We start from the raw sequence: 15,126 nt of genomic DNA on the forward strand, positions 1-15,126 counted from the left end.
GGTCCCTGCTAACTGATGACATACCTTTGTATATTCAGAGCTAAGGTTGGGGCATGGGAAGGGGGCTATTAGTAACCCACCAACACTGGAAACTACGTAGTGTTAAGTGACCAATCATCTTTGATGAGCCCAGTCATTACTACCTAGTCCAGCAATGGCTTGAACCACTGTCCCAGATAGACAGAAAATCTTCAGAATAAAAGCAATGGCGACCCTGCAGAGAAAATGTGTGAAGGTAAATATGTGGGGAAATCTGGATCCTCTCTGTTTTCACCCATCCCCCCATGGGGTCAAGGGTTTCCTCCGGAAGTCCCTAGCCGAGGAAGGGGGCAGCAGATCTACCTTGCTGGCTTCTGGCGCACTCTGGGCTACACCCCAGGATTCGCCAGTCTGAGTCTTCGGAAGTTACTCTCCAGCGCTCCCGGCCACTGGCCCTGGAGCTGGGCTTCCATTCGAACAGTGAGTGGGGAATGGTGACCATTCCGTGCCTCCTAGAAGTCTCAGAAGGGCAAGTGCAGTTCCCTGAGCACAGCCACAAAGACTGCAGCAGCCTCAAGCCCACACGCACGGTGCAAAAGCAGAACTCAGCTGCACATCCTGTCTTCTGTCCCCACTCGAGACCCCTGGGCTCCAGAGAGGTAGAAAGAATGGAATACCTGCATCTGCTTCTTCCCCGGAATTGGCGGGATTTGCCTGGATTCTTGGTGGAGATCACACTCACCCTCATTGGAAATTGTGCCTGGAGCCCTAGGCTGGTGTCTCTCACAGTGCAGTTTACTGTTGCAGAAGCACACCCGTGGGATCTGGACCTCTGAGCGTGCAGGGGGCCAGAAGTCTAGTACTTTCATAGACTTTTACATGATTGTTAAGGCACCGCAGGACTCCCAAAGTCAAGAGACAGCCCCGGGTCCCAGGTAAGGAAGGCAAACGGCACACACGAGTACGGGAGCTGGGCGAGGGCATGCAGCTTTGCCAGCTGGGGAGCCGGCGGCCCCGGGAAGCAGCCTCCGGCTACCTCCAGTGCTTGCCACACGGGAACGCAGGCTCACCGTTCTCAGACACGCCTGCATTTCCACAGACGTGCAAAAACCACATTTCAAGTGAAATCTCTTGATCTTTCGATGTTGGCCACAGCTAGACATTCCATGCTCCTAAATGAAACACAAATGTGATTTGGCTCACAGGTTTCCAGTCAACAGACACGTTTGAGACCCACTGGTTCAGGGCCAATTTAGGAATCGCTAAACTTTAGGATGTTTCTCAGTCATATCTAGAAACACCGTCTCCTTCCTATCTTAGGATAACAGCGGTCCACCCTCAGAGGCTATGGGAGCCAGTGGCCTCCTGGTCTGCCAGCGTGTAGCTCTCTGGTTCCTCCCAGGGAAAAGGAAGATCTCTTTTTTCTTTTCTTATTTTTTATTTATTTATTTTTTTAGATAGTGTGGAAGGGATTGAGGGAGGGATGGAGAGAGAGAGAGAAACATCAGTGTGAGAGACACATCAATTTGTTGCCTCCCGCACAACCCTGACCAGGGCCAGGGATTGAACCTGCAACCCAGACACATGCCCTTGACCAGGAATCGAAACCATGACCCTTTGGTCTGTGGGCTGACACACTGACCACTGAGCCAAACTGGCCAGGGCAGAAGACCCCTAGACCCCTATTTTCAAGACTCTTCAAGACGGTCCAATCTCACTGTCCCATTGTCAGGACAGGGACAGACCCCCACTCTCATCACAAGGGAACACACTCCCCTGGCTCAGCACTCTGACATCCGCCTGCTATGCCAACGTCCTCAATGGTCCTCGGAAATTCATAGATTTGAGCCTCCTACATCCCTCCCTCGAGTTCCCAAAAGCTGCAGGAGGAACAAAACTGGCCCGACTCCAAAGCAGGGTCGCTCACAGCATCGAGAACCTGTCCTGGAGAAGAGAAAAGGGCAGAGGACAGCGTGACCCTGTGTGCTTCCTAGAGTCTGTCCTCTCAGACCTCAAGGGACCCTCCAGAGGCGCACTCCTGGTGGGGCTCTGGCGGGGTGTTACCAGGTCCCACGCAGGCAGGAAAAGGAAGAGGAGGCAAGGAAGGGTCAGCGAGGACACCCACAACCACACACAGTCTCGGGCTTTTCTTCCTCCTCGCCTCCCACCGCCGCAGGGTCACAGCGGGAGAGTCCTTACAAGACGGTTTGAAGACAAGAAAAGGGAAGAGGAAAGAGAACACAGAAACCACACCGACACGGATTTGCCTGAGGAGGTCTCCCCCATTTACTCTCCTTAGCCAGCCCTCTGGGCTGCAGGAACTGAATGAGAAGGGAATCCAATGTACAGGTCAAATTTAAATGTCCCGGTGAAAGCAGAATTCCAGTGGCATCCAGCTGTGAGAGTATCTCCAGAATCCAGTATCGCCGTGGTCCAAAGGGCCACCATTAATTCGGGACCAGATCACATTTAGATTCGGGAACAGAAGGGGGTAATTGCTGATAACCCCTTGGATACTGAGGGTTGTTTTTTTTTTAATTTTTCAATTACAGTTCACTTTCACTAATACTGAGTTACTTTTAAAGCTGCACGGAGAGCCGAAGGGGAAGGAGACGCCGTTAGTGGAAATAGCGCAACCCAGTCCCCACCGACGTGCTGAGCCTCGTCACGGTGATCTGGCTCTGGGCTTCCTCAGCCGGCTGGCCCTCGGCCCCACCTTGACACCCACTCCAGAGGGCCTCCACCCCCACCCGCACTCTGATTCAACCAGCGAGGATAAGCAGGGCTTGGGAACCCCAGGTTCTACCCAGGAGGCTCACAAAATGCAAATATGCAAGGCAAATGCCAAACTGGCCCATCTGGTTTCACTATTCAAGGAAAGGGAGCCCCAAAGTATGCCAATTTGCTACAAGTGGCCTGAAAAATACATTTATTTTTCAAATACTTCCTCTCTGGAAACAGTACAGTGAATTACAGCAGGCTGGTTCCACGGTGACATTTCCCCGATTCCAGGTCCCAGAGACCGTGGAAAGCTGAAACCCCTTCCGAAAGGAAGACCTAGCAGGCCACGCTCTTCCCCAAAGCTGGCCCTGGGCCAGGTGCTGAGCGCTTTACATCATCTTATCTAACCTGTAAGACGGTATCGTCATCCCCTGTACAGATGGAGAAGGTGCCGCAGGAAGGTTTACGTAACTTGTCCAACTGGGAAGTGGTGGGATGTGAACGGAACATAAATCTGAATCCGGAGCCTTTACCTTTAAGCCTACAGCATGTTGCTTCCTTCAACCCTCCCCCATCTGTACATCTGCTTGTTTCTAGGTCTCTGAACGGCACGTAACAAATGGCCCCTTCATCTCAACATGTCTTTTGGTCCCTTTGCCAGGGTCCTCCCGAGCGCGTGCAGGTGTGGGTGAAGACACAGTGGCTGGCAGAGGTCAAAAGGACAGGCTGGAGCTATGACAGGGCGCCTCCAGGGGTCACCTGGCAAGGGGCAGAGCTGTCCCAGAGGTCCTGGCTCATCTGTCTACCGTGCAGCAGAACCAAAGGACAGGAGTCCCAGAATAACAGAAGAGAGGGGAGGAGTAAAATCATCGGGACCCCACGAACACCCACCAGGAGAATCAAATCAGTGCTGAAGGTGACGAGAGTCTGTTGGCAGCCGGGACTTCTTTGCTTTGGGCTGCCCTGGGCTTCAGCTTCATGCAGCAGATTGCAAATGAGCCCTGGGGGTGACAAGAAACTAGAGAGCACCTCTCTTTGTAGCCACAACTACAGATCCCGAGATCACCAGGATGAAATTAGGACAGAAAGCCATCGCTGACGCACACACGGGCCCCCGGTAGTCTGAGCATGAGCACATCTGATGCGGCTGAACAAAACGTGAAACCAAAGACAACACCCAGCCAAACAGCCCTTTGAATCAGTGGCTTCGCTCCAGGGCTGCGGATGGGGAGAGCACGCAGAGAGACAAAGCCTCGCTTTGGAAAGGCTCACAGAGTTTCTAGGAATGCCATGTCCCCGTCCGGTGGGGTCTGTGACGGGTTGGGGAGCCCAGGGGTGAGCAGCACTTAGCCGCCAGAGCAGGAAGTGGAGTTCTAGACTCTCCTAGGCCTTGTCTTTAATCAAATTAGATCCTAATGCACAACTAATTCAGTATGGACTTTAATGTTGACTTTGAGATGGCTGAGAAAGGGCCTTTATGATCAGCTAATGAGCCTAGTGTATCTAAAAGTGCATGTGATTTTCTTTTAATGTCCCATTATATCTTTGGGGGTTTTGCTTGATGGGGACAGTCCAGGAGAGGGGGACACAGACTTAGAAATTGACAACAGCGTGGTGTCCAGCTGAACGGACACCACAGTGTCTAGGTTCTGTCCCCACCACCCCTCCCCAAAACACCAATTATGACTCAACTTTGGGCATGTTCTTGCCAAAAACCAAGATCAAATATTCTATTGTGCTTTCCAATAAATGCCCAACCGATCTTTTCCCAAAATGAAAATAGGGCACAAACACTAATCTGGTTTTTCCTAGTTTGCATGCATCAAGCGCACCCCAACGCCACCACACCCAAGAGCACCGGAGTTCCAGGGAACCTCACCTCCCCATTCACAAACTATTTGCTGATGACTTGTTCCCTTTGAGGCGCGTCAGGCTTCGCTCAATCACTGGAAAAGGCTCTGACCTTGGCTGCACGTGAGAATCACCTGGGGGACTTGAAGGCATGTGAAGCCTGGACCCCAACCCCAGTGACGTGGACGAATTTGGTCTGTCCTGTGATTTTTGAAATGTGGAACCACAGATGCTGGGAAAACCTTAAAAGTGACTGGACACTAAACGGCCCCTAAGGACAGGTTTTGCTGATCCTGGGAGGACCCTTTGCACCAACCCCGCCTTGGTGTTCTGAAAAGGGATCAAGACCACCGACTGCAGGATGTCCTCAGCAGTCATGAAAATTGCTATTTGGGTGAAGTAACTACTACACCTTTGATATTCCCTGGTGATCTGCTTGCTTGCTTGCTTGCTTGTCTGGAGAGCAGCATGGGGAGTTAGGCTGTTTTTCCCATCAAATGACTTTCAAATGCTCAGCTCCCATTTGTGGAGGGACCTGTGAGTTATGGCTTGAAGAGCAGGCAGAGAAACAGGAGAAGACAACCGCTGGGTGGGTCCTCCCTTTCTGAGCAGGGCAAGGCTGAGCCCAGAAGCAGGTGCAGCTTGGGGCACTGACCCAGACTTTGGGAGCCACGCCAATGCCAGACAACCTTGCTCTGCTCATATTGACCTCTTGGTGCCTTAAGGTGATAACCTAACCCTGAACCCCAGGGGGAGGGGCCCCTGAAGGGAGGGCCCATTACCTAGGAAGAACACGAGGGCTGGAGCGCAGGTCTTCAGTTGGAGCTCAGAGTCCCCCCGGGCCACAAGGTGAGGATGCGCCCACCCTTCCTCTGGAGGCTGGATGTTGAGGAATGAGACATCCCGTGAGCAAGGGGCCCAGCCCTCACTGACCTGGACCCATCAGAAGAGTTTTATCCAGAGCCATGGCCTCGCCTCTCCTGCTGGGAGGGATTCGGAGGAGGCCCTCTCTGGGTTTATGGGGGGTGCGACAATGGGGAGTCAGTCAGCATTTTTTAGCTGCAGGAGGCAATTGAGACTTCAAGGGGATCTGAGTGCAGCTCATTGGTTTAACATATCACCATAATTGGGTTTTGACCAAAATATGACTTTACTTTGCCTTTGCAAGGCACTGAATTCTGCTCTATGTAATTACCTCCCCAGTCCTCCAACGTTTCTATCTGAGGCTCACCGGAAGGAGAGAGCAGGCAGCCTAGTTCCTGTGCCTGCCCACGATCCCGAAAATCCACCTTGGCCCAGGGCTCAGATCATACACTCCTTGAGCTACAAGGACACATCTCTGCCTGCAGCCCCCATCCCATCTCCAGGGTGGACCTCAATCCCCCGGTCCCGCTGCCCCCCAGGCCACTCACATGCCACAGCCTGCAGGCACCTGGAACTCGCGCACTGAAAAGCCACCCCTTCATTCTTCTACGCTGCGTCTCCTCCTGCATCTCCCGGGTTAGAGCAGCGCCACCACGGGCTTCTCCCAGGCCCGCCGTTGCCTCATCTAATTACCCTCAAGGCCTGCGCATTAACCTCTGGCTGCTTCTGGACCCTCCCTCCCTTCGTTCCCATTGACCCCAGTGCCCGTGTCTCCTCTTCCCTGGACTGCAGAAACAGACCCTGACTGACCCACCCACCCCTCTCCACACCACCCACCATGCCCCGAGACTCTGATCTTTCTAGAAAAACAAATCAAATTAGGTTACTTCTCTGCCCATCGCCTTCACCCTACCCACATCCTACAGCACAAAAGCAGTCTAATGTCGTATTTTATTTTGCCCCCCTTCCTCCGACCCCCACCTCTCCCACTTCCCTCCTCTGGCAGCATGTTGACATCCGAGTGTTCTTCCGTGTGTTTCCCCCACTCAGAATCAAACACACACGCAGTCATCATGTAGCACGTGCTTTCTCCCGCAACGCCTCACGGAAACGCTCCGAGTCGCCTGGTTCAGCTGTGATTTTATTCTGGGACGGCGCTATGATATTCCATGGTGTATTGATTTAGCCATTCCCTTATCGATGGGCAGTGTCTGTCGTCCATCCCTCCTTTTCTTCAGCACAATGATGGATGCCATTGGAACATCCTTGTACATGCATCCTGACATATTAGCTCTGTCATTTCCGTGGGCCATGTCTCAGGAGGAGGACTTGTGTTGTTTTGTTTTGTTGGATGCTGCCAGACTGCTGTGCACCTTTTTGCAGACGTCCCCACAGAAGCGCAGTTGACTCCCAGAACAATTCGCCACCTTCCTAAGCGTAAGCCCTCCTACTAAGGGAGGATGGCACTGGGCAGCCAGGTGCATGTGGTGTGACCTGGGAGCGAGATGAAGAATGCCAGACCTCCACTGAGCTGCCGTGGGCTTTGGGGGGAGAGGCGAAGCGCAAGGTCATTGGAGAAAAGCGAAAGGGAGGGTTTATGCCTAATAATAATGTTGCCCTCGGCGGAGACTCACTCTTGAAACACGTGGGCATGAAAGATGAATAATACTGAATCTTCTCAAAATTCCTCTCCTTCTAAACCAACCCATCCCATAATAACATGGTTCCCCAGCAACTCCCAGCAATCCATTCGCCTCACTCTGCGTTCCTCTCTGTAACACAAAGACATCTTTAGTCGCCATCCAAAGAGCCCAACGCCTGGCTAACCAAAGGGAAAATGTTCCCCCAGAAACTTCTGAAACTCAAATCTATTCCCTTGGGGATCTTATGAATTTTTCTTCTATTTGCTTTACTTTTCTATTTTTTCATTTTTCCACTTACAACTTTTTTTTTGTTGTCCACCCAGTTTAGAAAATAGGTCTTAGGAAAAGTCTACCTTGATCTCAAGTATGTCGCATTACACATGCTCTCTCCTCCCACAAGCCCTCTCAGCCCTGCCGTGTCCCTGGGCAGCTGCACTTGGCTCCTGGGCGGAGAGAGGGGCTCTCAGCACCCGGTCTCGGCGCTGCTGGGCTTGGAGACAGTGAGCCTGGGTGCATCCAGGTCCCCACACCAGCTCTGTAACTTCCTTCACACATTTTCTCTTTCCTCCTCTCCTAACCAGATGCAGAAGTCCCCATGGAGAACTGGGAAGCCCAAGGGCTGGGGCAGCCACAGATGGAAGGAGCCTGGGCTCCTGAAGGATGGCACAGAGCAAAATCCCCCCACGTACAAACCATTATTGGACTTTGATGTGTAAACCCATTGACATTTGGGGGTGGTCTGTTGCAGAGTTCACCTGCCCTGATTAAAATACTACTTATGAGCAACTCCAGAACAAACCTGTTATAGATCAGCCATGTTAGTCCATTCACAGACCTTCCCTGTCAACATCCCTCAGCCCTAAAGACCGCGTAGCGAGCGTGCCTCACTTGTCTCTGCCATGACAGCCAGCCATCCGATCCACACTCAGAGCGTCTGTGACAGACTGCAGCACCAGCCTGCGCCCTCGGTCACCCCTTGGTTCCCCTGCCTGAATCTCACGAAGGAAAATGCAATATGACTCCAGGTGTTACCTTTCAAAGGGTGACTGTCAGTGAAAGTGATTTGAGTCCGTGTCCTTTTAACATCCGAAACGAATGTTCTTCACACCAGACATCAGTGTTAAATAAACGGAAATTTCCATTAACCTGCACCTCTGTACATCTATTTTTAAAAAGTGGTGTCACTCTCCTTTAAATGAACATACTAATTAGTGTATGAATAAATAGCTGAATGGAATCAATGAGACATGTAATCAAGGCCTGACCAGGAGTCGGGAAGGAGGGGGAAAGGACCTATCAGCAGTTCCAAGGAGGGGCCTGTAAAATCGATGCCCCACATGCAAGGGGGACGCAGCGCTGACAGTGTAGAAGGCTAAGTGCGTGCCCGCCTCCCTGCCTTGGACAGGAAAGCGCAGTGAGAGTTCATGTGACCGGCAGGAAGGATCTTAATTGGGGCTGGAAAAGCCATTCGGAGATCACGTCCAGATCACGGCTGGCCAAGTTCCCCAGGACCTCGGTGCTGGAGATCTGACTCCGAGACCTTCATTTACAAGACTGGACAATAACAAGCTGGGAGGGTTGGCTGCGTTCTCAGTAAACACTCGCCCTAAACAAGAAGCCAGGATGGGGGTTATCTGTTTGAGGCTCTTTGTCAGTCTTCCTCCCCTGAAATCCTGGTCCAGGAAGTAGCTAGAAGCACCTCCGCTGCAGGGGAGCCTGGGGCTCTGGACAGCCCAGGGGTGGCAACGGGGTGGCAAGGGGGCGGGCCCTGCTCCTTGACCAGCCCGCAGCCCCCTGCTGCACCCCTCATAGCAGGAAGGCTCTGGGAAGTGCGAAGAGGAAGTTCTTTTGCAAGTATGAGGTTTCCAGCTGAAGTGGTGATCTGAGTACCTGCGAACCCCACACTCCCCACCCCCCGCACTCCCCCCACTAGAGCTCAGGTCAGCATGAGCACTCCGATTACATTTTCAATCTAGAGACACAACCCTTGGAGCCCCAAAACTCTGAACTAAAGAAACCTACGTTTTCATATCCTTGGAGATTCGTATCAGGAGTAATACCCTTCTGTACCAAATCAATCAGGTGCCGGAGCCCATTCCCTGACACCGCTAAGTGACACTAGCTGAAGAGGAAGCTGTGTTAAGATAAAAGACACTAAAAAAAATAAAATAAATCCTGCTTGAGTCCAGCACTGCCCACAACAAACCCCCTTAGGGGTGGTCCTGCCAGGAGTAGGGGATGGGCTTGTTAGCCCGGGTGGACTGTGTGGCTCGGGGTTCTGGGGTGCTATGGGGCATCATGCCATGAAAACGGGGGTCTTCCTGATTCTAGTTCCTGGAGAAGCCAATCTCCCTGGGTGGACCTCACGAGCAGAAACCCTGCTGCTCTGAACACCTGTCCCTGGCCCCCACATCCACACTCGTGCGAGGGGGAGTCTGGTGCTGAGGTCTGTCTCTGCCAGCCCCGGCTGAGGCCTGTGACCCGCCCGCCCCAGGTCAGCGTTTCCTGGAATGACTAAGGAGCCAGATTAAAGGAAGTGTGGGACGTGGGGGAGGTGCTCTCAGCTGCCCTGAGCTATTTTCCACATTACTACTAATGGTGTTTTGCCCCAGGAGGCTCAGAGCACCGCTGCGAGGATCTCGGTGTCCCCCAGACCTCCCAGACCATCAGAAACGCCAAGGGTTGCAGCCGTCAGCTCAGGGGCAGAGCTTCCTGGCAGGTCCACACAATGACATGCGGGAGGAGAGGCCAGAGCAACGGGCTCCAGACCCAACCTGAAACACACAGAGCTGCTGGTCGGGGACTCCTGTATGGTTTGAGAGGTTCTAGAAAAGTCCCCCTGCGCCAATCAACATCGTCACTAGAGGAGTCGGGTCTGCTCTGACAACCAAAGTGCCTCAGGGCAAAAGATTCAGATTGGCTGGCGGGACACACACAGTGAAAACCACACAGGAAAATCCCACAGGCCCTTCCGATCTAGTTTAACTGAAGGCAGCCAAGATGGGCTGTTTTCGTGATGTCCCCTGTTGGATGCAGGTGAGCACATCCAGGTACGTCAATGCCACGTGCACCAGACCGCCCCTCTGACCTTCCATGGGCTAGTCAGCTTTATGACTTTGCCACAGGCCAACCTTAACAGATGCCCCATCCTGCAAGGCCTGACAGAATTATCACGCAGGCTCCAGGCAATGATTACACACTGATGGGCAGTCACTGCCCTGAGCTACTTGCTTTATCGTAAACCAAATCTCCAAATCTAGAGTCCCGGATGGTGAACCTGAGAAAACCAGCAACCATCACCACCACCTTGCAAGAAAAACACAGTCTCTAAGACGTCGATGAAGGTTCTAGGAAAACAATGTATGTTTACATATGTGCACCAGCAAAATGAATGGCTGAGCGGAGCACAGACTGGACATGTAAACATGTTTGTCAAATCTAAACTCCAGGCAAGTTCTGGATCTTCTGAAGATGAGGACTCTCTACATACGGTGTTACATCTTTTTTAAAGAGTCTTGCTTGGAGGATCGAGATGGATCCATGGGACCGGCCACCTGCCCCCCTTCTCTTCCCATTTGCTTGTGGAACCTCAAGGCGGTTGGCCCGCTGAAGCCCGTGTTACAAACAGATGTCACTATTGTTAAAACCAGGAAACTGAAGCAAGAAGCATAACCAAAGGGTCTGAGGTTCTGAAGAGCAGGCAATAACTTTCAACAGTATAATGCCTCCATTTATTGAGGATTTACTATGTGCCAAGCTGTGTGTATTATGTCTCCTAATTGTCACAAGAGTCCTGTCATGTATTATTTTACCTTTTTAATAATGAGGAGCCTGAACATCAGAGAGTAACATGCCCAATGCCACACGGCTAAGGAGCCAGGGTTTGATGATGTCTATAATTTACTTTAACATACTTAGCTTCAACAGTGGAATATAATGTACATAAGTTAGTGTTAATCTACACCCACACGTGATGAATCAACACCTGAGGTGCTGTCATGAAAAACGCATCCTCCAGGGATGGTAGGTTGGCTTTTAAAAAACCTGCATCACGGTTCACCCTGAGTATTTCAACTGCACAAGCTCAATCGCACTCCTGGTTTTATTAACGAGCCTAAGACACATTAGAAATAATTTTTCAATGGGATTGTTATGTGAGAGACAGATGATTGGTTAGAAATACCGTCCAGGCATCTCTGCCCTCTGGGCAGTCCAGAGCCCTCTGTGGGCCCATTCTTGGCCGAGGGCTCCCATTAAGCCTACGTTTCGTATTTCAGAAGACTTTGTCCTCTGATTCCATAGAAGGTGAGCTGAAACCAGCAAGTAAATATTCCTGTATCTGCTTCACATACACCCTCTTTCAAACAAGATTTTCAGAGTCACTGTTACAGAATAAATGTTTGTATCCCTGGCCCCAATTCGTATGTTGAAACTCTAACCCCACAAATGATAGTATTTGGCATGACCTTTGGAAGGTAATTAGGTCATGAGGATGAAGCCCTCCTGATTGGGATTAGTGTCTTTATAAGAAGAAAAACAGCCCTGGCCAGTTTGGCTCAGCTGTTAGAGTGTCGGCCCTCAGACCAAAGGTCTCAGGTTGGATTCCAGTCAAAGGCACGTACCTGGGTTGCAGGTTCGATTCCCAGCCCAGGTTGAGGTCATGTGAGAGGCAACCAATCCATGTCTCTCTCACATCAATGTCTCTCTCCCTCTCTCTCTCTCTCTCTCTCTCTCTGTCTCCCCCCCCCCTTTTCTCTCCCATGTAAGGATACAGCAAGGAGATGGTCATCTGTAAACCAAGAAAAGGGCCTACAGCAACACCCAACCATGCTGGCACCCTGATCACAAACTTCTAGTCTCCAGAACTGTGAGAAACAATTGTTTATTGTTTAAGCCACCTGTTTACTTTTTTTTTTGGTACATGCCCCTAGCGGGAACCGAACCCAGGACTCTCTGGTCCGCAGGCCAATGCTCTAACCGCTGAGCCAAACGGGCCAGGGCTAAGCCACCTGTTTAAACTGACTGAGACTCTCCCTAAATCAGGGCTTCCCAAACTTTCTCAATTCCCAGCACACACAGAAAGGATAGTATTTGCACTATACCCTGGGTCAGAGCAGGCTGGCATAGGGCCTCTGCCTGCCGCGTGCCCCACGTGTATACCCTCAAGGGTTGCAGGGACTCGCTATCTCGACAAAGCAACAAATCTTTCTCGGGCACTAGTAGGGACAGAAGACAGGGTCTGCACTGAGCGTCAAGGACGGGTTTTGTGTCTGCTCCCTCATAAAGATGGCAGGCCTGGCAGAATTGGATCTGACACTTGCTTTGTACGAAAAGCTGTGGAGGAGGGATTTCGCATCTTCCTGGAATCACTGGACAGAGCCCCCAGTGCATCTGATCACTGGGCATGGCCAGGTGCAATGCCAGGTCCGTCTACTTCCAAAGCCTATGCTGAGCCTCAGTGCTCCACGGCTGCTGGACCCAGAGAAGCTAATCAGTGGTTATTTGTCCAGCCCACGGGGAAGCTCTCCAGGGACGCCCATGCCCCAGGGCTAGGCCTCGGTGCTGTGCGGTTCCACATTCCTGTCAGTAACCTGAATGAAGACAGAGTCACACTCATCGAGTTCGCTGATGACAAATTCTAGAACTTGCGACGATCAGATGAAATGCCATGAGAGAAGTCATGTGGTACTTCCCGGAAGGCTTTCCCTACTGATGATAATGACACACCGCTCAAAACTCAGAGCAGGCTGGAACGGGGTCCAAACCGGGCCCCAGAACGAAATCTGATGTGAGAAACGCAAGTTCAAATTTTAGGTTTCAAAAACTATGAATGGACAAAGTCCCTGATGGCAACAGTTCACGTAAAACAGGCACCAAATGAGGGTGCGAGGAGTTGAGAGACCCAGCGGTTATGCACCAGCAGCGGGGTGAGGCTGCCCCCAGAGTTCTGGGGAGCCTGTGACCACCAACCCTGATGTAAGACGAATTCTGACACTGGGCGTTGCTGCCCCTACTTCCTGCAGACCCTGACCTTCTACAACGTCTGCCCCAATGTCAGACGTGAACGAGCAGCAACGAGCCATCGATCAATGTGGAAAGTAATTAAAAGAGAAAGAGGTCTCCATCATGTGCTAAGAGAACCGGGTTGTCCCCGTCCCCTGCGATGACGCCCAGCTTGCCAGCTCAACCCAGATGTGCGGCTCAGGGAGAAGAGGTGGAAGACGAGTGATAAAACCTGACGTCTAAGGTTGTCTTCACAGAAAACAGAAGGAGCGGGGAGCGGGGGAGGGGACAGAGAGCAGTCAGTCAACTACCCAGGGCGACTGCTTGAGCTCCTAAATAAAGATCTCTTTATGTCCTCGGATTTCACTTGGATGTTATCGTTTTTATTTTTTCACCTTTGTGAAACCTTAGAACCTTCTGGCCAAAGACAACAGGAAGTCAGCCAAGTGTAATGGCGTTTTCATTCTGGAAAGGGAGTCACCGCCGTCCCGACCTGCCTGGCAGACAGTACGGTGAGGCTGTGGTCAGGACTGAGACGCAGGGGCTCCATCACACTCCGCTGCCGAGCACTGCACGTCAGCGCGACCATCGGGGCGGGCCGCGTCCCACTTCCTGTGCGTGTGCAGGTGTCTCGGCAGGTGTGATGCTGTCTACAGTTAGACTGTTCTAGCACTCCTGCTTTTAAGCTCAGAAAACCAAGTTTAAGGTGGTGAGAGAGAAAAGAAAAGCAAACCACCTAATATTGGGTCCTAAGGGAATTCCAAATGTGTGTAAGACAGTTGCCTACTTTCGAGAAGCTCGTAAGTGGGAACCTAAGATGTAAATGCTAAAAACACGTCAATAAATCGTACGTTGCAAGAACAGCCTTGGCCGCCTGAATGTCCAGAGACTCTCTTGGTATACTACAAAAATACCCAGGCCTGGCTAATATCTGGAATGGGGACAAGGCCACTTGCAAAATTTGTTAATTGGCAACATTTTTTCCAGGCCTGAAGAATTTGAAAATATAAATTCTGGAATAAAAAAATGTCCTTCTTCCCAAACCACGTGTGCTGGGGAGACATTTTTAGAAGGCACTTTTCTCTGTCTGGAAACGAGACGTTCCTCAAGCCCTTTACTGGCGCCCCCCCGAACCCTCCAAATGTGGCATGTTCTAACCTGCACTGGTTAGAACGCTTCTAACCAAATTAAAGCAAGAGAACTCTTACATCTCAAATGCCAGATGCCAAGAAGATGCCATTTCACTCAATAATGGCAGCCATAAGTATAAATACAGCTTTGTAAACATATGTAATTAGTTTACTTGTAAGTATGTGTCAAGAAGCATTTGGTCTTGCTAGAATCTGGAGCTGGAAGACGGAATGAAGGAAATGGAATGACTGTAGCACCTTCTTCATAAAATCAGTTCTGAGTTCAGCAAAGCTCACTCTCTCCTTCCACCCGGGTGCCACCCGCAGCCAAGGTTTGCTGTCCAACCTGCCCCCAAGCACAATACAGTCAGCACCTGGAGCATCTGCGCCTTTCTTGGGTCTTCTCATCTGAGCATAAAACCTGACTCTCCTTTGAGGACCTCTGGGTAACCTGCAGTCAGCGGGAAGTCTCTCCAAGGACATAACAGAGCGATGTGACAGAAAAGTCGAGGCAGTGGAGAGTCCCTACCTCTGTCCCAGACTCCGAGGCAGCCTTTGAGAGGACTCGGGACCCCAGTCCCAGGCTTCCACCCCCAGAGAGAGCCATGGATGCACAGGCCCCGCCCAGGCCGGAGAGGGCTACTCTATTTTGGTCCTGACCACAGTTCACTGCGATTAGCTTCCTTCCTTTCGTAGGACCCTGGCCCATCCCTCTGCCCCCTACATAGGAAACAAGTTGCCACCAGATAAACGGGGGGAAACTGCTGAGCTCTCTGAGACCAAAGAGTAGCTGCGTAAATATATTCGGTACTGAGTGCAGCTGATAAAATGAACAAGGGCTCGGCACAGAGGCATGAAGGGGAGAGAACAGAAACCCTGTCCTCTCTGTGGGGATCTTGGAAGGTTGGAGCTCAGAAACACCCCCCTGCCCCCTG

General features: G+C 51.5%; 1 protein-coding gene across 2 annotated transcripts in view; it reads right to left on the reverse strand.

Annotated features, from left to right (window-relative positions):
• PLXNA4 (plexin A4) overlaps positions 1–14,774 on the reverse strand; it is a 405,427-nt gene extending 390,653 nt beyond the window's left edge. Inside the window, exon 1 of one of the 2 annotated variants that reach the window (XM_036247334.1) lies at positions 14,566–14,774. The gene's annotated coding sequence lies outside the window, so the exon portion shown is untranslated. The remainder of the gene's footprint in view (positions 1–14,565) is intronic. The other variant, XM_036247333.1, reaches the window with a different exon arrangement.
• Between the last annotated feature and the right edge of the window lie 352 nt (positions 14,775–15,126).

Source organism: Molossus molossus, unplaced genomic scaffold (genome assembly GCF_014108415.1).
Source record: "Molossus molossus isolate mMolMol1 unplaced genomic scaffold, mMolMol1.p scaffold_m16_p_7, whole genome shotgun sequence".
NCBI lineage: Eukaryota > Metazoa > Chordata > Mammalia > Chiroptera > Molossidae > Molossus > Molossus molossus.